Raw genomic sequence first — 22,578 nt, 5'->3', positions numbered from 1 at the left:
TCAGTGGTCACTCCTGGTTATGCACCCAGAAATCTCTCCTGGTTCAGGGGACCATATGGGATGCCAGGGATCGAACCAAGGTCCATCCCGAATCAGCTGAGTGCAAGGCAAATGCCCTACCGCTGTGCTACCATTTTAGTCCTATAGTCTTTGTCTTTATATCACAGTCTAGTCTCCTAGGAATGGTGCCACTATGCCCTCTTTTCTATCAATAATCAATTGTATTTTCTTGCTGCTGTTAATTTTATACTACATACCAGATTTGCAGATAAGGGCACCATAGAAATTTCTGGAGTGATTTTCTTACAGAGCAGAACCCCTCCAATTATGTAAATAATTTATGGAAAAATGCTCAATGTACAAAAAGGCAAATATGATAATTAAGAGACAAAAGATCATAGAAACAGATCTATGATGATGTATGATATAATATCTGAGCAGAATTTGGTATAGAGTGATTTTAAATTAACCATGATTCACAAGAACATGAAAAATGACTGTTCTACTCATTGTCTTAGAGAAAAACACAGACAATGTGATAATTATGTTTCTATTTTTACATCTACATCTATATGTATATCTATATTATATCTCTGCATCTACTGTGATTGTCTACTTATATAGTATATCTGCTTGTTCATCTATATCCTTTATACCTATTTATATATTTTACATGTATATTATATTGATCTATGCATATATTTATATTTGAGAGAGCTTCTGTGCATGCCTGAGATAAAGAGAAAAAGCGATAGAATCCACTTTTCTTTCCCTGTATTCATAATCTATTGACTGTTCTAACAGTAGCATTTATGTTATTATTGGCTCTCACTCTGACTTTTAGTTTCTCACATTTCTGGCTCACAAATCATTGATCTCTTATTTCCAACTTGAGTTATTTTTTGCTTCCCCTTTTTCTTGTCCATTTATCTAGCAAACATGTATTGAAATTTTTTTTAGTAAATGTCCTTGACAGTAGATTTAAGGGAGTAAAAAAAAAAAAGCATGTAACTCAGCAAGCTAGTGTTATGGCTATTGAACAAGTAATGAGAAAATTGTGATAAAAACTATTAGGTTATATAATGACGTGGTGAATTACATAATCAATAAATAAAGCTCTATTGCATTCCTATATATGAATAACCACTAAGAATAATGACTTGAAAAACCATAGCATACAAATGAATTAAATGTTTAAGAATAAACTTAACAATGGAGTTGGAAGACCTTTATAACCAAAACAAGGTACTGATAAAAATCAGAGAATCAGGCAATAAAACATGAAAAGACACCCTTGGTCACCCAGAGGGAGAATTATTATACCTCAAATGTCCATTGAACTCAAATCAATGTATTGATAGAATGCAATTCTGATGAGAAATAATAGTTTGATACAGGAGACAAAATGGCAAATCGGAAGAGCCTGATTTATGCCAGTGTGGGAAACAATCTGGAGTAAAATCACTGTGTGCTTTACAGATAATGTAATTTGTTAAATTTGTCTTAGGGTTTTCTTTATCATGGCTCATATTTGTTGTTTTATGTGTCTCAACATGGTCAGCAATCTTGACATGCCCGAACTCATCTCTGCAGCATCCTGCTTCAGTGTATACTTACTAAAACAAATTGCCTCCACCTGTCTGTACATTTGCCATGTGGTGGTCAATATTTGATCATGCCTTTTATACCTAAATACTACTGAAAAGGAGGGGTGCATATCTGGTCATGCTCAAGGTTCACTACTGCTGGTGTTCTGAGAACCATATGCTATGCAAGGTATTCAACTGGTGTCAGCTTCATGCAAGGAAATCACCTTTTTTATAGTACATCTTTCCAGCTTCAGATACTTAAATGATTTGTGTACTGCAAATTCTCCTTGGTTTGAAGCTTAGCTTTTGGTCACCAAAGTATTTCCCCTAAAAAAAACTAGGTTCTTATGTACTTTTTTGTTTTTGATTTAGATCATAGTTATCATCTAAAGAAAAGAGGGTTTATTTCATACCCCCCTGTCTTGTTTTCCTTTAAATTTACTCAAAGTCCTCTGGGTTAAGCTGAGTTGTCTCCTGCCAAATTTATTATTTTATTTCAGGGAATAAGAGATGTTCTCTGCCATTGTCAATGGCTCATTTCTGGGATAGCTTAGGTATACATCCAAAAATATCAAATCTTATATTTCTTTCATATCAGCTAGCAAGCCAGCTGTCTGCTTCGCAAATTCAATTTTCTTTTCTAAGACAAAAAGGAAGAGATGAAAATACCACCTGTGGCTTCCTTTCCTTCTGTCTCCTTCCTGGGACTTCAGGTCAATAGAAATTGACTAAACAAGTTTCCTTAGAACTCTTTATTAGTAAAATTATGCATATAGGCCACCACTGGTTTAGTGGAGTTCTAAATACACATTCTTCTATTATAGTCAGTTGTCTTTCAAAGCAAAAGCATATCCCAGCCTTGTCCTTGCCCCATCATCTGAAACTCCCATTGTGTGTGATGACATGATATTTTTTCTTTAAGATTGAATATGAAAGCCTTAACCATCACATCAAGCCACAGATCAATCATAGCCACCACGCAGAGAAAATTACCATTTGGCCACATCCATCCATCGTCTTTCTAAGTGCTACCCACAATGAATACCACCTGAGCCAGCTTCCCTTGTTGCTGCTAACTCCTTTTTTCAGAGACTGCCAATCAACAAATGGGTCATATTTCCTTTATTGAAATAGGACAAGGAAACGGAAATGACTATATGGTGGGGGAACTTTCCAATTCTGGCTTTTCTCAATGCCAGACCCCCATTTGCCTGTGATTTTTATGACATCAATGAAAAACCAAAGTGCACTTCTGTTGTTTACCTATTCACAATACCTCCCCCCACTCTATTCTGCTGATTTTGAAAATAAGGGTATGTCCTAGAAGTACTATTCCATAAACTCCAAGAGGTAAAGGACCATACAGTGCATAGCTATTGTTCTCTCTGGGTTATAGAAATGATAGAGTACAATCATACAACAGATTTACTCAAGGCTCTTGGGTTTGCTTTGTGAATATCAGCTCTCTCCATTTTCTGTGGGTAGTTCCTTGCTTCCATAACATCCAGGTATCATAGTTCTTTCTGATATCAACAAGGAGTTTCAACTGAAGATAGAGGTAAATGTATTTAGCTTTTGTTTGAAAATTCAGCCATGAACACTGAGGGCAGATTTAAGTCAAATTGCATAGTCATTTAATAAATATGAAAGCACATGAACAAATGGGACAGAGATTAGTAGTATTCTTAAATGTTTTCCTCTTGTAAACTTCTTTTATGTTCAATAAATTTTATATATATGTCCATAAAACAGCTATACATGTGAGCAAAATCATTCTGTATTTGATCCCCTCCTTCTAAATAACTTTATTCAGCATGATACTTTTCAAGTCTGTCCATTGAGCAGGAAATTGTATGATTTTATCTTATAGGAGTGCTCCATTGTATATGTAAGCAACACCATCAGGGAAAACATATTAACAAAGGCAGCAGAACAAGAACATATGGTTTACACAACTGAGTTTACCATATAAGGGAGAATAAGGCTGGGGGGGAGGAGAAGACACTTAGACAGCAGTGGATGGAAGAGGATACTTAGTATGGTGCCTTCTATGCATAACACCCAATTATGAATAATATTGTAAATCAGGTCCCTGAAATAGAAATACAAAATAAATTAAAATGGGTATGCAAGTGTATGAATATAAAAGACAATAACTTGTTTGAATACTAACTTTTAAGATTTTCACAACCCCCTCATTGAGTTCTACAATCCCTTTCAGGTCTACAGTCCCTCACAGTTTAAGCAGCAAAGGTCTCAAGAAAAGTTATTTGCACCCAATCTAGTTTACCCCCTATTCTTTCATTATTTACCAGTGAAGAATGGCATTTATTTTATAAATGACTGAAAGAAAATCCAAAGAATAGTGTTTCACATGATAGGGAATTTGTATGCAATTAATGTGCATGTATGTAAGTATAATTTGATTGGTACATGCTCTTTCATTGAAAGACTGTCAATGGATGCTTTGAAATGGAGAATGGAATGTCTAATGCTGATTATATGGCCATTAAAAATGATTGGTTGCATGCCCTTTCACAGAAATACTTGGTCATGTCCTTTTCTAGAGCAGAACTGGCCAACGGGAGATTGTTCCTGTTTGATCTGCCAAATCACAGTAATCTTCACAGTGAAATTAGCACTGTTTATGTGATTTCTGTGCTGCTTAGAGACCCTCTGAACCCTTGACCCAATCTTACTCTTTTTTTTTGGGGGGGGGTTTTTGGGTCACACCTGGCAGTGCTCAGGGGTTATTCCTGGCTCCAGGCTCAGAAATTGCTCCTGGCAGGCACAGGGGACCATACGGGGCGCCGGGATTCGAACCGATGACCTCCTGCATGAAAGGCAAACGCCTTACCTCCATGCTATCTCTCCGGCCCCCACCAATCTTACTCTTATTGGAATGTCTAACTATCACCAATTTTAACACTCTCCAGATTCCAACCTTTTCTACTCCCCTTTATGTCCTCACCAGCTCAAGTCCTTTTCTCTTTAGCATTGAGGAATTAGAAGCCAGTGGGTAAAAACTACCCCAAGATTTTTCTTCTTTTTGTTTCTTCTGCTGCTTCTTCTCTTTTATTCTTTGCACATAGTTTTGGCTCATTCTTCTTTTGCACATCTCAGATTAGCCTTGAAGTCATAACTTGTAACAAGTATTATTTTCCCCCCCAAGATTTTATTATAATCAAGTATTCCTTTGACCCCTTAGAATATCCATCTTTTTGGTTTTGTTTTGTTTTGGGGGTCAGACCTGGAAGTGCTTAGGGATTACTCAGGGATTACTCATGGTGGTATGCAGAGATTACTAGTGGTAATCAGATGTGGTGCCAAGGGTCAGACTAGGTTATGTTTTCTGCAAGGCACTTTTTTTGCCCACTATACTATCTCTTTGACCCCAAGATTTTTGTTCTGTATATAGAAACATGGTTGAAAAATGAAAGTATAAGAATTTTTAACATTACCTCCATTTTAGCTCTCCTCATTCTCCTTCTTGTCCCTATTAAACTATTGGGAAAAATTCTATAGTCATAACCATTTTTTGTTTCAACCCTTACAGCTTAAAAAGACATGAATGGCTACAAAATATTATGGATAAAAGATCTAAGAAGATTTAGGATGTCCAATGGAATTTTTAGCCCCACTATTAGATATGTTAGACCTGATTCTAAATGTCAAACCTGCCACAGAGACATCCCCACTTCCATTTCTTACATGTTCATTTTTCCTGATGCATCACATGATTGTGGAGTCCCTTGATGTTCTCCCTACTTCATGGGGAGGCCCTATCCTCTGAATTAAAATACAGCATCTGGATAATATCCAGTAGAATACCAGATCATAGTAATGATCTTTTATTCTCTAGGAAAAATTTGGAACATATTGTAGTTCTTCTAAAGATATAATATGGTAGATGCTTTGGGGAAAAAAATCTCATAAAATTATGGAGAATAGATTTAATATGGAAAAATTGGAAACCTAGAGATAAGAGAGAAAATTATCTGGTCAAAAAATCACAGATCAAAAACTATAAAAAATAATAAAAAATCAAGATCACAACTGTATCACTATACCCGGGTTGATGTGAGCACTTCAGGAAACAGATGTTTTGTAAGTTCACCATAAATTCTTAGTGATAATAGAGTAGAATTTTCTAAAGTGTTTCGTACTCTTTTGACAGTAACAAGCTCTATTCTGTCATCATATTACATTAGGTTCACAACATTGATGAATAAGTAGGTGTAATGTAGAGCCATGTCATTTGATTCTACCTTCTGATGCTGCAGGGGTCTATGTCTCTTTTAGAAGTATTGCTATAGAATCCTTTTGAATACGAAAACCAAATCCTGCTTTCCCCATCATCTCCATCATAGTTCAGAGCATATTCTCATAGCACTATACTCTGATAGCACAGGCTGTGACTCCAACTGTTCCTTGTTGTTGCCTCCCACATAACCACTCAAGAGTTTGAACTTCTCATGCCAATGCTTCCACCTCTGATGATATCTTGGGTATTCATTTATTTTGAATGAACAAAGGAACAATGGAACCAACTCACCAATTTTGCAATGTTCATCTATCCATGCATTATTAAACACATATTTTTTACTCAGAAGAACTATTTTAGACTCTGGGGTTTGAGTGTTATAAAGACACACTTGCTGTTCTTAGCAAGTTTTAGGCTTATGCTACCCAAGAGATCATGTGAAAATTATGTATGCATGTATATATATGTATATATATTTTTTTGTTAGAAAGTGTGTTGGGGGCATAAAACAAATCTCAACAAAGGCAGAGGATTGCAAAATTGATTTTTAGAATGAGATAGCTATTTGTCATTGCATAGTGTTTGCCATATTTTAATATATATTCATCAGTATTCCATATTAGTTCAGTAATACATGATTTATCATTAATACTGGTACAGTTTTAAAATTGATATTTTATTGGCATAAATATGCAATAATTATGAGGTGAAATCCAAGGTTTGTCATTAACACTGAGGTTGAGGGCAAAGAGTAATAAGGATAGGAGAGCAACGACATAGAGGAATAGCTAGTGGTGGGAGAAAAGTTGAGGAGAGTGGCTAGATGTAACACAGTATTGCTGGAAGACAAGGCTTAAATGGGAGTTAGTGATGAGGAAAAAAATATTCATTAAGTATTTCACTCAAGTACTAAGCATTGCACACCAACAGTGGAGTCTCCATGGTATTTCCTCTCCTGTTACAGTAAGATTTAGAAAGTATTAAGTTGGAAGAGGTTTACAGAAGAAAGCTCAGTGAGAGCTTCTATTGCAGACTGGTGCACTATGGGAGGAAGGAGGTAAGTTTTGATAATAGATGTGATGGGTTTTCAGTGTGTGCTGTGCAACTAAACATTACTAGAAATTGGACTAATAATTCTGCAGAATTATAGACACGTATGACTATATCAAAAAGATCAGATCTTCATATACTCATCCTATGGGAAAATGTGGTCAGGGTTCTAATAAAGGTAGCTCAATAAAGGTAGATTTTAGAAATGGCAACTAATTGTAATTCAGCTATTATTTCTAGATATGTTATTTTTCTTTTTCTTTTTCTTTTTTTTTTTTTTTTTGGTTTTGGGGTCATGCCCGGCAGCGCTCAGGGGTTAATCCTGGCATTATGCTCAGAAATCACCCTTGGCAGGCACGGGGGACCATATGGGATGCCGGGATTTGAACCACTGAAGTATGAAAGACAAATGCCTTACCTTCATGCTATCTCTCCGGCCCCGATATGTTATTTTTAAGATATTTTTGAGCCACACCTGACAGTGCTTGGGACTTATTCCTGGCTCTGCACTAAGGGGTTACTTCTTGTAGGCTCAGTAAATCAGGAAATGGGATGATGGGCTTTGAAACCAGGTTGGCAGCATACAAAGCTAGCACCCTACCTATATTCCTGTATTTCTGACCCAATAAAGATATTCTCAATGAAATGAACAAGATATTTGTGCAAATGGCGATCAAGATTTCTTTATGACAACATCAAACATTGGTGGTGAATTAATATAATAAAATAGGAATGATGAACTTAATGTTATGTATAAAGATATGGATTAATGATAATACATTCCTTAAGCTATCATGCAATGTCACTTCAATAAAAAATAGTGATAAAATAAAAACTTATCTAAAAGGAATTTTCACCACTCACTTTTTTTTTCATAATTTCACAATGAATTTAGGAAAAAACCAATGAGAATTAGAACTTTAGAATTTACATTTTCCATTGAACAGCTTAGGATTTTTAGGTTGCTCTAGAGGAGAGCAAATATCTGAAAGCTAGGACATCCAGTAAAACGGGAGATAAACTTTCTCTCAAGGAATGTTTAAATTAGTTACATAACTGATGTCATTATCTTTGCAATAGCAGAGTAGGACATTTGTTGCTGATGAGATAGATAGCTGAACACATTGTAGTTCTGAGGAGTGAGCAATTAAAGCTAGCTGGCAGTGGAGTATTCATGTAGCTCTCAAGCTTGGATCCACATTTTATAGGCAGAGAACAGGAAGAAGACCATCTGGCTTTCCAACTCTTCAGGCCAATGAAATGCAATAGTGTTTCTGATAACCCTCTCCTAACTCACTACAGGAGTCTGTACTCTGCTTTCACTTCATTTCCCTTGGCAGGATTTGACTTTAAAACCTCCCCAGTCCCCTGGGGGGGTACGTGAGGGGGAAATGGGATGCAAATCTGGAACTGGGGTGTAGGGAAGACAACTTTGGTGATGGGCATCCCCCTGATTGAATGTTAATATGTACCTAAAATATTACTGTGAAAGATATGTTATCCACTTTGGTCAAAATAAAAATTATTATTATTAAAAAAAAACTCCCACTCCCTTCTTTTGTGGTGTTCTTTTCTGAGCACCATACAAGTCTTCCTGGGGTGGAGTTGTCTTCTCATTGGAATGTAGATCAGGAACATTCATAGCCTCTGATGACTATCTTGTTCTGCCTCTGATTGATTTCTAGAACACAGGCCTACTCTCATTAACAAGGATAAAGTCTGAAGAAACTGATCTTAAATTCCATGAGTTGTTGGGGGTGGGGAGGTGGTATTAATGATGCCTTTCACCTGAACTACTCTAGGGAGTTATGTCCATCTAATTACACTTCTCCCCTCCTCTCTACTCTCCGTAGAGCTCAGATTCCCTTAAGGTGGGGTGAAGAAGACCACAGGTGATGTTCATGCACAGTTAGCAATGAAAAATTTTAGGATAACCATGAGGGGCATTCATTCTATCAGAAACATTTATGGATGTGAAAGGCAAAGATGGCAAAAAGCAACGCATATTTGAGACGTGAGTGGAAGCAACTCATTGTTGCTTCCCAAGGTCCTATGACCTGCCTGATGGTGCCACTGCCTGTTGCTGGAATGATTATTCTTAAAATTCAGACTATTTTTGTGCTTCTGTGTTGCCTCTATGTTGATCCCATAGTGGGCACTGACCTTTCCAGTCTCCAAATGATTCAATCTCTTAATAATTTCCTGTTGGGATGCCAGCACTTTCTGGGCCATTGAGTAGCGGGAGCTCATTAACATGTGAGGCTCTAATTAGCCAGCCCAGGATCTGTTTTTGTATTCTCTGTGGTATCTAACCAAGTTATAAATATCGACATAGAATAGAAAAAAAAATCAACTCATAGCAAATAAAGGTGTTGGCATGTCTAGGCGAGATCTTTAAACCCCAAGAACTCCATCTTTTCCTCCCCCACTCTCTAGGGGCCTCATCAGTCTCTTTTAGAAGGCTCTTCTGTGGATGGGATGATGGTGTGGGAGAAAATCGGAGGGGGGCTAGAGGAGTGCTAAAAACATGATTGATTGGCTTATATTGTTTAGTTCCTTATGTGCCTGTGATTCTATGAATAGCAAGTCTCAGGAAAGGTAAAGAGAACAAAGTCCCTTGGTGTTGAAAAGAGAATGATTTCATAATAATCTTTAAACCTGAGTTTTTTTTTTAGCAGAGCGAATAATGACTATAATGGCCATTTTTCAGAATAAACAGGAATGAGTTTAGCTTGCAGTTAGTAGGAGTTTATTGGGTGGGGGTTTACAAGATACCAAATATTGTGTAAGGAAATGGTAAAATGGTATGGAGCATAGCTCAGGTACAGGGGCATCTAATAACGCCTAGTTTTGCATAGAGAAGTCCCTTAAAGCAATAGTGAACCAAGCAGTGAGTTTCCAGAAAGCATTCTGTAGACCCACACATTCACCAGTAGCAGGCATTAATGTGACCTTCTAGAATCTTCTAGTTGTGTGGATGGATGGTAGAATTATGAGACAATATTTCTCCCCTTTCCCTAAGAACCTTTATAAAAAAGAAAGAAATCCACCCAGAGGAGGAGATGAGGTTGTTCAGCTTTGGGATGATTCTTTTTGTTTTTTGTAGGTTTGAGTTTAAGATAATTTATACTTTTTTTTTTTTTTTTGGTTTTTGGGTCACACCCGGCAGTGCTCAGGAGTCACTCCTGGCTCCACACTCAGAAATAGCACCTGGAAGACTCGGGGGATCATATGGGATGCTGGGATTCGAACCACCATCCTTCTGCAATGCAAGGCAAATGCCTTACCTCTATGCTATCTCTCCCCCCCCTTTTAAATATTTTATTGAGACCATTGTGAATTACAAGTCTTTTATTGTTATATTTCAGGCATATAGTGACAGTGAATTAGGGCCATTTCTACTATCAGTTTTGGCTTCCCTCCATCAGAGTACCCAGCATGCATCCCATACCTCTCTGCCCTTAGCCCCTGGTCTACCAGTGTAACAGTTTCATTCTGTGTTTAGTTTGTTATAGTTTGTATTGTTGTTATAGTTTGTATTGTCATTGACTTTGGCTTGGGTATTTAGTTCTGAACATTTTTTCCCCACTAAATGCACCTGAGACCACTTAGCCCCTGGATCCCATCCACATATTTTTTTCTTTTCTTTTCTCAATTTGTAGGAAGACATAGAAATAAACGGCAGAAAAAAATGATTCATGTTCCAAGGTTCTATGAAAATGGTGAGAGTCCCTATCTAGAAGATATAAATAAAATAGAAAAAAGTGGGGTGGGGCAGATGTGGCAGTTATTTGTTTGTTTGTTTTTTGCATAAGCATAGTAAACATTGGAAAATTTAGAAAGGAAATTCCCTTGGCCTAAGGGATATAGGATGTTTCTATCCATGCAGCATACTGTCATAAGATAGACTACATATTCTGGATATGTTAATTGTCCATGCCCCAGGTCTTTATGGTCCCAGGAAAAGTTCTACTCAGTTGCAGCTGTTGTAGTCTTCTTTACTTAGAGATCTTGGATTTTTTGTTTGTTGGTTTTGGGTCACACCCTGTAGTGCCCAGGGATTACTCCTGGCTGTGCACTCAGAATTTGCTCCTGGCAGGCTCAGGGAACCATATGGGATGCCAGAAATTGAACTGGGTCCGTCCATGTGCAAGTCAAACACCCTAACTCTGTGCTATCACTCTGACCTCAAGATCTTGGTTTTTGCACAGATCCCAGGATGAGTCTTGGGTGTCATGGAGCATTTTCTGATTTTTTTTTTTTCTCACCATGTAAGGAATCCTGCTCTTAGACCAAGTTGTTGCTGTTTCGTCATTGTCAGGGTGTCATATGAACCTACCCTGGAGCAAGTTGGTGCCAGAGCAGCATTAGGGCCTCCACCATGGGAAGAGTTTAATTCCTGGTGCTGGTGCAGAAAATTGCCAGTTCTAAGTTGGGGATCTGGAGTTCAGGGTTAGACAGTCAATGTCTGATCAATTGAGGCCTAAGTCAAGTCCCCATGACAAATGTTCAGGGTGGAAGTCACCCCTACACTATAAAATTTATGGGTTATTATACATATTAGATAAAAACTTCTTTCTATATGTAAGATTTCCCCATTTTAGAATGCCTATGAAAAAAGAAACAATTTCATATGATATTGATGTTACTGGTGCATTTGGGGATAAAAATAACAAACTAGACAGACTCTATGACCTAGTTTTGACCTGAGCTCGTATCCCAAGCAAGCCTTTATTACTAAAATTTCCTACTAAAAAGATCCAAAATTGGAGGAGGGGGATGAGGAAGCTACCTCTACATATGGAAATAAATTATAACTATTAAGGAAATGCATCTACAGAAACAAAAGAAATATAGTTATTTCCTTTAAGTCTTTTGAGATAGTTTGAGGGGGTGCTAAAATCCAGGGTACATTTTTACCCTGCACTGTGGTCTTGCAGAGTCTGAGAAATGGTTTACAGCAGGCAGGGTTCAGGCAGTGTCCTCGATCTGAGGGCCCCTCTGGAGCTGAATCCAGTAACAAGTAACAGTCCATAGTGAACGGAGGTGGGAGAAAAAGGTTCACATAGAATGAGTCATGTAGAGCAGTGGCTGCACTTCTTCCCAGGGTGAGAGATAAGGGGCTAAGATGGTGTCCTTTCACTTAGGAGCCGGGTGGCAGCTTGCTGGAGCAAGTTGAATGTTCCAGTTCCTGAGGAGTTAAGAACTGAGGGTGAATAGTGAGAAATAACAGATAAGGGTTGAAGGGATAGAAGAGGATTAGTAAAGTGGTGAACAGGGTGGGGTGGGAAGGAGGGATAATATAAAACAGAGATTGTAAACAATATAGGCAGATTAGACAGACATAGAGGAGTCCACCACAAACACAGTCACACACATAAGACAGACATTGGAGATCTATTCATAGGTTGCAATTGAAGGACTGACCCATATGGGATGGGTTGGAGCATTTAAGAAACTGGGGCCAACACATAGTGGGGGAAAGGTTTTCCAATTTCTTGGCACTTCATCAATGGTGGGGTAAACTTTGCTAAATAAAGCTTCTGGGGTTAGATTGTTCATGGAGCATTTCAGGATAAACATAATTTTCACTTCTAGAGTACTAAGTAATATGGTAGTGAGCACTATTAGAGGAGTCTACCCCATGTAATGTTATCTATCATATCTTATGCATCCAGGTTCCTTGCCTGAAACCAAACTGACAGTGTGCATTATAATAGTAAAGTAGCCTGAATTGAAAATAATAATTTGCATGCTTGCTTCGGCAATACATATACTAAAATTGAAACGATACAGAGAAGATTAGCATGGCCCCTGCACAAGGATGACACACAAATTCGTGAAGCATTCCATAAAAAAAAAAAAGGAAAATAATAATTTGCTAAACTGAATGGGGCCTGTAACAAAAGTGTCTGGTGTGCAGTTGCCTACTTCAGTGGTCTCTGTGGACATAAGCAGTAAATCATAATAGCAGACATAATCAAAAGGAAATGGATAAATTAGAGTATTTTGTCAATACATTGTTATATGAGCAGTGTCTATGGAGTCTAATATGATAAAACACCGCAATGCAAAATTAGGGTGACCAACCTATATCTCCAAAAACCACAGTGGACAAAGAAGTTGAAGAGTTATTTTAGATATATTGTGTATACTCGAGTATAAGCCGAGCTTTTCGGCACAAATTTTGTGCCAAAAAACCCGAACTCTGCTTATACTCGGGTCATAGAGATTATTTCAAATACATGTAGTCTCCAGTCATCTCCTGCTGTCTGCTTGAGGGAGTGGAACTTCAACTCAGTCCACAAGTTGTGGCTGAGCTAAAGAGGTAGGCGGCTGAAGCGGCTGTATGCCACTGAACTATTTAACCCACAATATTCTGCAATTTGTATGAGATGGACAGCAGTGATGATGATATCTGCAAACTCAGTGATGATGACAATGTGTATGCTGATACACTCACATCAGATACAGCTGAAGCTCTGTTTGAACATACAGATAATGGTGATGATGAATCCAGTTTTGAAGGAGTTTAACCTTTGTGATTTAGCTTGATTACGTTAAGCTACAGTTTTCTGTACTTTAAAGTTTTTAAGTTATTGTTGCTAGTTTAGAGTTTTCCTGTAGCAATAAATATTGAAAAATATTTAATCTGCCAATTTCTGAATTACTGTAATTGTTTTGGGTATTTTTTTTTTTTTGGTTTTTGGGCCACACCCGGTAACACTCAGGGGTTACTCCTGGCTATGAGCTCAGAAGTCGCTCCTGGTTTGGGGGACCATATGGGACACCGGGGGATCGAACCGCGGTCCGTTCAAGGCTAGCGCAGGCAAGGCAGGCACCTTACCTTTAGCGCCACCGCCCGGCCCCATTGGGTATATATTTTTATTTTGAAATTTACCAGTGGCTGCTGCATTTTCCACCTCAGCTTATACTAGAGTCACTAAGTTTCCCCAGTTTTTAGGGTAAAATTAGGGGGATCGGCTTATACTCGAGTATATGGATAATACAATTAAGACACAAAAACATACTAATAGTGAGCACTGCAGTGGGAGTCTCTGACTTTAAATCACATTCTGCATTGGTTTCTGTGGATAAAAGCACTAAAATGTGATTATAGGCTTCTGTAGTGAGAAGTTGAACACCTGTTCAATCTAAACAGCTGTTTCCATTGCAGCAGGTTTCTTTGTAGTATAAAAGAGTAAAGGCTGTGTTTTTCTCCTCTTCCACTTGATCTGTTTCCTTTTTCTCACTATACCCTAGCACCTATGATGTTCAGGATATCTACCATTTAGACCATTGTGTTTCTTCATGTAGCTATTCTAAATCCCACATATAAATCATGTCATTATATAGTCATCCTCTTCTTCTGGATTACATCATTTTACATTACATACATTTTACATTTATCTTCTAATTCATCCATGTTGCTGCAAATTGTATGACTATCATTTCTTACTGCTATGTAGTATTTTATTGTGTATATGTACCACATCTTTATGATCCACACAACTGTTGTTGGACATGTAGGTTGATTCCAAGTCTTGGCTATTGTACTGAGTACTGCAATGAATAGAGGTTTGCATACATCTTTTTGGATTAATGTTTTTCTTTCCTGAGGATAGATACCCATGATAGGAATTGCTGGGTCATATGGTAGCTCAATTTTGAGTTTACTGAAAACCCTCAATACTGTTTTTCATAGGGGTTAGACCAGGCAGTATTGCCACCAGCCATGGATGAGATTTCCTTTCTTATTACATTCCTGCCAACAGAGATTGTTTCCATTATTTTTAATAGGTGTCATCCTCACTGATGTAAGATGGTACTTCACTGTTATCTTGATTTGGATTTCCCTAATGATAAGTGATGATAAACATTTTTTTCATGTGTCTGTTGGCCATCTGTTCTTCCTCAGAGAAGTGTCTATATTTATTTCTTCTCCCCATTTTTTGATATTTATTATTTTTAGTTTTTTTTTTTTTGGAGCTAAGCTTTGTGAATACATTGTATATCCTAGATATCAAAACTTTTTTGATATGTTGAGTGCAAAACTTTTTCCCCAAGTAGTTAGCTGTCTTCTAGTTTGGGCCCATGTTTCTTTTGCCATACAGAAACTTTTCAGTTTAATATAGTTCCATTTTTTTTAGGTTTGATGCTATATTTCTTGCCACTGACATTCTATCATCAAAGACTTTTTTGAGGTCTAAGTCTTGGAGTTATCTGCCTATATTTTTCTCAATGAACTTTATAGCTTCAGGTCTGATTTCAAGGTCTTTAATACATTTGAATTGACTTTTCTGTAAGGTGTAAGGTATGGATCAATCTTTAATTTTTTTTTGTTTTGTTTTTTTTTTTGGCCACACTCAGTGACATTTAGGGATTACTGAGTGTCACTCAATAACTGAGTAACTAAGTAACTCAGTGTTATGGACTATGTGCTCAGAAATCGCTCCTGGCTTGTGGGACAATTGGGGTGCTGGGGATCGAACCCAGGTCCATCCTGGGCCAGCAGCGGGCAAGGCAAATGCCCTACTGCTGGTTTATTGTTCCAGCCCCAATCTTTAATTTCTTACACATATTTATTCAGTTGTTCCAACATTTGTTGACGAGACTGTCTTTGTTCCATTTCAAATTCTTAGCTCCTTTGTCAAATATTAGTTGACAGTATATTTGGGGGTATGTCAATGGATATTCCATTCTGTTCTATTCTATTCTAGTCTGAGACACTGTCTTTTTTCCCATACCATGCTGTTTTGATCACTATGACTTTGTAGTAAAGCTTCAAGTTAGATCAAGAGGTGCTACCCAGTTTTTTTTTTTTTTTTTTTGGTTTTTGGGCCACACCCTGTGACGCTCAGGGGTTACTCCTGGCTATGCGTTCAGAAGTTGCTCCTGGCTTCTTGGGGGACCATATGGGACGCCGGGGGATCGAACCGCGGTCCCTCCTAGGCTAGTGCAGGCAAGGCAGGCACCTTACCTCCAGCGCCACCGCCCGGCCCCCAGTTTTTTTTTTTTTTAATATGGATTTGGCTAACATAAGTTTTTTATGGTACCACATGAACTTTATAATTGACTGGCCTAAGTCATTGTCTGAATTTCAATAGGGATTGCATTGAATCTGTATCATAGTTTAGTTAGGTAAGAAGGTCATTTTGATAATATTGATTCTTCCAAACCATGAGCATGGAATGCTTTTCCAATTCCATAGGATATCTTCAGTTTCTTAGTAGGAAGAAAGTTGGTGAAAGATAGCTGTGTTCCAGTTGCCAACACCACACACTTCACCGGAGGGAGCAAAGGAGAACTACATCCCATCGTCATGTGCAACACTGCCCCTGGGCAGGTGAGAGGCCCAGTGTATGCTCTGGCAAAACTCCTGAGTTCCATTCTTCCTCTGCTGTTGTAGCACCAGGTATCACCATTCTAAATACCTCACAGAATAGTTCCCAGGCAGAGCTTGGCAGCAGGGCTAAGCTACTTTCCAGGGTACTGGTGTATCCACTATCCTTCCACTGGGGTGGCAGACAGCCTGCACACAAAAATGGCCTCCTGAAACATATTTTGGAAAATGCAAAGACAGGGAGAGAGAGGTACTACAAAAGAAAAAATCCAGGGTACGAAAACCTGGTTTCTCTGCCAGCCCAGTTTAGAGTCCAAAAACATTACCTGGGGTTGAATATGGGGAAAATCTACCTATGTCAGTGCTCATAGGATTTAAATCTTAGATGAAAATCAGATTAATGGGTGGGAATGGGCATGGCATGATAGTAGGAGGCCAACTGGTAAGACAAGGGATCCAAGACAAAACTGGAATGGAACTATAGTGGGAAAAAATGCTGAGAAACAGTACTAGAATCATATAGAGATACTTTGAGATGGCATTTACTTGCTTTTTTTCAGATTTATTTTAAAGGTGACATTTTAAATGGGCACCCTCTGCTTACTAGATATTCCAGTGTCTTGTTAACCACGAGGAAGATGTATAAATATAATATTGAACGTAGTTTGATCATGCAGCTTAGCACATAATTTTTATATGCCCATGTGATTATTGGTGAAATGATTCGGGTAAAGCACTTAGTACAGTGAGTGACAGTTTATTATTCGTGGGAGCAGCTTTGTCCTGGGCCAAACCCTGGTCTTGAAAATGGAATGATAACCAATTCATGGAGGCAAGTTCCCTGCTCATTTGTGTTCACTTCTTGCTTCATTTGGATGTTTAACTGCCTGTTAACACCAGTTGCAGTGGACAAGGAGAATGAGTCTTTAATTACTCATGTTTTGTGACTTATTAGCTTAGGGGCTGCTTTAGTAAGGACAGTAGTTTACATTATTGACTAAAGGTCCTCTGGTATTTATTTTTGCTCCTCTATCCTTTTGCCTTTTTTTTTTTAATATCAGGAATTTACCTCTGTCATCTTCTCTGACTGTGTCTCCTCCTAGAAACCACCAATTTGAGAGTGCTGTGTGGATGGTAAGATAAAGTGAAAACATTCCTAGTTGGATTTTAAGAATGAAACAATATTGACATCTGAATTATATTCATAACTTAAAACATGTTCTTTAGACAGCTCAGGATGGTTTCTTGGCCAGAGGCCCTGGTTAGCACAAAGAAAACTTCCCAACTTAGACTGGAGGCATATTACTAGAATAATCAATGATGTGTTACTGTGTGGTAAGAGAGTTCTTTTGAGCAATGCATTTCCATGTACTTTGCCAAGAAAAATCTAGTAGAATCCCTGGTTGCTTCAATAATTAGCAGTAAGTATGCTGAAGGAGAAAATAAGGTTAAGGAACATAGACACGCATGCCTTCTAATTGTCCTGCATGGTTTTCATTGACTAGTGAAGTGGAAACATTGGCTTTTGAGTGATTCCCAAAGCAGGGACAGAAGATTACAGAATTTTCATCACTTTTATTTGCATGACAAAGGTGATAGCTGGGAGGATGCCACCTCCAGTCTTTATGTACTCAATACTTCACCATTCTTGATCATCCCTGCGATCATCTTGCATTTTTTTTATCAATCTTTTTTCCAATTTCCTTCCCCTCCTATGTTTCTTATAGCTCTGATAATTTGGGCATTCTTTCCTTCTGCCAGGAATCAATTTGTTCTTAGTTTGCTTAATGATCTCTTAAAACAGCAGAAATGGAGTTCACATACATGATTTTAGAATGTGTTGCTGGGGTACTTGATCCTATTGTAAACATTATATTTTCTTGTCATCTTAGGAGGCATGCAGGAACATCTTTAGTTAGAGAATTCTATTTGGTTCATGACTATATTTTCAGTGTCTTATATTAAATTGAATTAAATAAATGAACAAAATTAATATAATAGAGCATATTCATATGATAGATAACATAAATGTTATTGAAAAGCAGGCTGGAAAGATAGCTCAGCAGGGAGGACATATTTCTTGTACATGGCCAACCAAAGTTTAATCATCTGCACCCCATAAAGTCCCTTGAGGACTGCTAGAACTGATTCCTGAATGCAGAGCCAGGGGTAACCCCTGAGTAACACTGGATGTGGCCTAAATAACAACAAAAGTATCATTATTCATGCATAGTTTATAGCCAAGGTTATCTTCATGAACATTCCATATCTACTTGAACAGATTGCAAATTCTGCTCCTGTTGGGAAATGTCAAAGAGATCAAGTAACTGGATAATGTGGTTTAGATTATACCATTCTCTGAACAGATTTTGCCTATTTACTTTTTTATAGTAATTACTGAATCAGTGGAATAAAAACATCCTAATTTAATTGCAGATTCAGAATTTTTCTACATTTGCCTTTAATGGTTTTTATTTTTTTCCCTTCAGTTTTTGCTTCATGGACTTTGAAGCTCTGTGAACATCTGTTTACAGTTGGTTGTCCTTCAGGTAAATTGCTCTTTATATCATGCAATGTTTCCCATTAACTTTGATAACATATATATTTTTCCTGAGTGTTGGTGGGATACAGTCCTAGCCACATCAGCTCTTTTATGCTTACTATTTGCCTGGTAAACCTTCATCATTTCTCTTGCATCATATTGAAAATGCATATTTTCTAGATAACTGAAAGCTGGTTTTTGCTTTTCTGTCTAATATATTCTGATGGCCTCTGCAAGCTGTTTACATGTTACATAATTTTTGTGGGTCTATGTTACTTTAGTCTTTTTATAGTTTCAATTTTTTTCTCTCTCTTTCTTTCTTTCTTTCTTTCTTTCTTTCTTTCTTTCTTTCTTTCTTTCTTTCTTTCTTTCTTTCTTTCTTTCTTTCTTTCTTTCTTTCTTTCTTTCTTTCTTTCTTTCTTTCTTTCTTTCTTTCTTTCTTTCTTTCTTTCTTTCTTTCTTTCTTCTTCTTTTCCTCCCTCCCTCCCTCCCTCCCTCCCTCCCTCCCTCCCTCCCTCCCTCCCTCCCTCCCTTCCTTCCTTCCTCCTTCCTTCCTTCCTTCCTTCCTTCCTTCCTTCCTTCCTTCCTTCCTTCCTTCCTTCCTTCCTTCCTTCCTTCCTTCCTTCCTTCCTTCCTTCCTTCCTTCCTTCCGCTTTTGGTCATTGTTTCACAGGCTTCTCTAGAAAAAAAACAAGATACATCATTAACTTTGCATTTCACACCTGACAATCACTGATCCTTACTTCTGATTGGAAGCTTCATTTTCATGCATCTTTCTGTGATTATGTTCCTGTCTTCATAGGTTTTGAACTTTATTTTTAATGCTAGTAAGTTTTGGTAAAGTGACAGCTGTTTTCTTTTAAGTAAATTATGAGAAGTAAGTAAATATAGTCATTTATTTTGCTCACTCACTTACCATTTCTGGCTGCTCTTCATTCTTATCTATATACATCTGAGTTTCCATCTGCTGTCACTTTTCTTTGTATTGAAAAAACAAATATGTACACTTGAGCATATCTAGCAGTGCAAGTCTGCTGATAGCGCATTTTTTTGAATTCTCAATTTTGAGAATCTATTTCACATTTGCCTGTAAATTTCTCATGGCATGGAATTCTGGGTTATTTTTCCCTTTTTGTGCAGTTCAGAGGTTTCTGTGTTGTCTTTGCTACTCTGCTGTTCTGATGAGAAGCTTGAATACTGCTATTATTCTCAGCCACATTCAATATGTTCTTTTTCTATCATTTTTGGCAGTTTGACTGTTATATCTATGTCCAACTTATTTTGTTTATTTTGCTTTCTTTTTCTGTACTTAGGTGCTTGCTATACTTCTTATATGTGCAGATTTAAATGAAATTAGAGAGATAATACATTGAGTACTGGGTTTGACCCCTAGCAACCCATATGGTCATGAGTTCCCCCAAGAGTGATCCCTGGGAATAGAGCCAGGAATAAGCTCTGAGTATGCCTGAGTTTGACCCTCATCACCCTTCCCCCATGAAATTAGAGAAGTTTCTTCTCTGTAATTATGACTCCAAATAGTTTCTTCCTCTGCTTACTCTTTTCTTTTTCGCCAGCACCAATTCTGTTTAAATTAACCTATTGATTAGTCCTAGAAGTTACGTCAATATTTATAAAATCTTTGGTTTTGTTCATAAAATTGACTAATTAATATTTATCTGACTTCTGCTTCACTGATTTTTCCATGACAACATAAAACTGCCGTGACTTTTTCATTCCTAAGTAGTTCCTTTCAGCTCTAGAATTTTCATTTAGTTCTGGATGGGTTTTGTTTTTTAGAGCTGTTTTCATTTATACATTGATATATTCTAATCTACTTTATTGTTTGAACCATGTTTCCCTATAATTTTCTGAAGACATATTTGTTCATTTCTTCAAACATATTTAGGATATAATTTATTTTTATAAATTGTTTAATTAAATCACCAGGAGGCACATAGTTACAAGGTTGTTCACAATTGAGTTTCAGTCATACAATGTACACATTATACACAATGTATTCTTCACAAGTACACATTTATGGCCACCAGTGTCACCAGTTTCCCTCCTGCTACCCACTTTTCCCGTTTTGCCTCTATGGCACACATTTTCTTCTCTCTCTCTCTTTTCTATTTAAATATTGTGATTTGCAATATTGTTACTAAAGGTGTATTATGCATATCACTTTATTTCCTTTCAGCCCCCAGTTTTTGTCCAGAGTGTTTATTTCCAACTATCATTGTCATGGTGGACTCTCCTATGCCCTAATTGTACCTCCCCCTGTTACTTGTGGCAATCGTTTCCTACCATGGACTGGTCTTCTTGGTTCTTGTCTTTATTATCTTTGTATAATAATACCATACAATCTTTTTATGAGCTGCTTTAAATGTGTTAGCTAAATCTATCAGTTGGAGGTTTTAGGTTCTATTGAATAAAGCTTTCTATTGAATAAATCATACAGTTCTCTTTCATTTTAAGACCATGGCTTTGATTGAATATGCCCCCCTTCCAAACACTGTAACTACCTTAATATTGTTAGGTTGTGTTTCAGGGTTGGGTGCTCTTAACTAAAACCTGATATATCAAGGAGTAGATCACAATATTTGGTATGGAACCGGACTCCATAATCACTGTGCACTGTTTTTTTCTATGGTGCCTATGGAACCTTTATATCTTTTCTAAATTCTTCAGCAGCTGCCTTGGCAAGCCTCACAGTGCTCTTCTTTCTGGGGCTCTCTTTCAGCCACAGACTGCTGGACCCCAAAGAAACATCTATGACTCTCTTACTTGTAGCCTTCTCCTCTCCGATTCCCCACCTGGTGCCTTCACATGCACCAGCACCTTTATATGCCTGATCTGTGACCCCAATCCATCTACCCAATAGACAAGTGCTCTGTGTTCATGGCAATATTCAGTGATATGGTTGGGAAATTGTCTTGAGGTGGAGGTGGGCACTGGTGCCATCATGGCAATCAGCTTCAGAGCTAATTTAGTTGGCACCATAGATTCTGGCCTTGGGCTACACCAGACTGTGTCCGCCATGGTGAGAAGTAGAAATCAACTATGCAATTGATATCAAGGAATCTTTCAGGGGAATGGTTATTTCTTTTGAATAAACATTCTACAAATGTCAATTACTAGTTAATCTGATTTACTCTCTGCCAGTCACTGAGTAAGGTGCCCGTATTCTAACTCAGGACATTTAAGAGATTCAATAGCCTACCTACATTCATTCATTTACAAAGTCACGGATTCATTCAATGGTTTTGCCTCCTGCTCTCTAACATTTATATTCTGCTGCTTTAAGTTAGAAAGTGGGTCATGATGAACAAGGGGCCATGAAAGAATAGGCAATACATTCAAATGCATTTGTCAAAAAGTTAGTCCTCTAAATTTAACCATAGCACTTTTGGACTGGACTTTGGATCTCTGCCACCACATGCCACCAATTTCACCTCATTCTGCCATGTTGTTCTCTATTCAACAGTTTGTACTACCAAGGTACCCCTCCCCCAAAGTGTTGTTTAAATATAAATTAATGAGTTCTAGTGTTGGTAGGGTGATGGTGAAGCCTTTCTCGGCTCCTGCAGCCCCTCTGGCCTGGTGGGTCTGAAGGTTGCAAGGTGACAGCAGAGAAATAATTTCACAGGCAGTCAAATGAAGTTTCAGGAGAAATCCAGCTTTATTACAGGGTACTAACTGCCACGTGCATGTCTCCACATGGCCTCTAAGCTAAGCTTTTTAAGCAGCCTCCTTCAGTTGCCCTCCATCCATCTTGACTACTTCTGCCTCT

General features: G+C 37.8%; 1 protein-coding gene and 1 non-coding gene across 4 annotated transcripts in view; both read left to right on the top strand.

Annotated features, from left to right (window-relative positions):
• Positions 1–22,578, top strand: part of OPCML (opioid binding protein/cell adhesion molecule like) — a 650,993-nt gene that overhangs the window by 143,654 nt on the left and 484,761 nt on the right. The window lies entirely within an intron of this gene.
• Positions 12,658–12,762, top strand: LOC126017015 (U6 spliceosomal RNA). The gene has a single exon (XR_007498693.1). It is a non-coding gene; the product is annotated as a U6 spliceosomal RNA (small nuclear RNA).

The sequence above is a fragment of the Suncus etruscus genome, chromosome 8 (genome assembly GCF_024139225.1).
Source record: "Suncus etruscus isolate mSunEtr1 chromosome 8, mSunEtr1.pri.cur, whole genome shotgun sequence".
Lineage (NCBI taxonomy): Eukaryota > Metazoa > Chordata > Mammalia > Eulipotyphla > Soricidae > Suncus > Suncus etruscus.
Note: the sequence above shows the minus strand (reverse complement) of the source record. Positions and strands in the feature narration are given on the sequence as shown.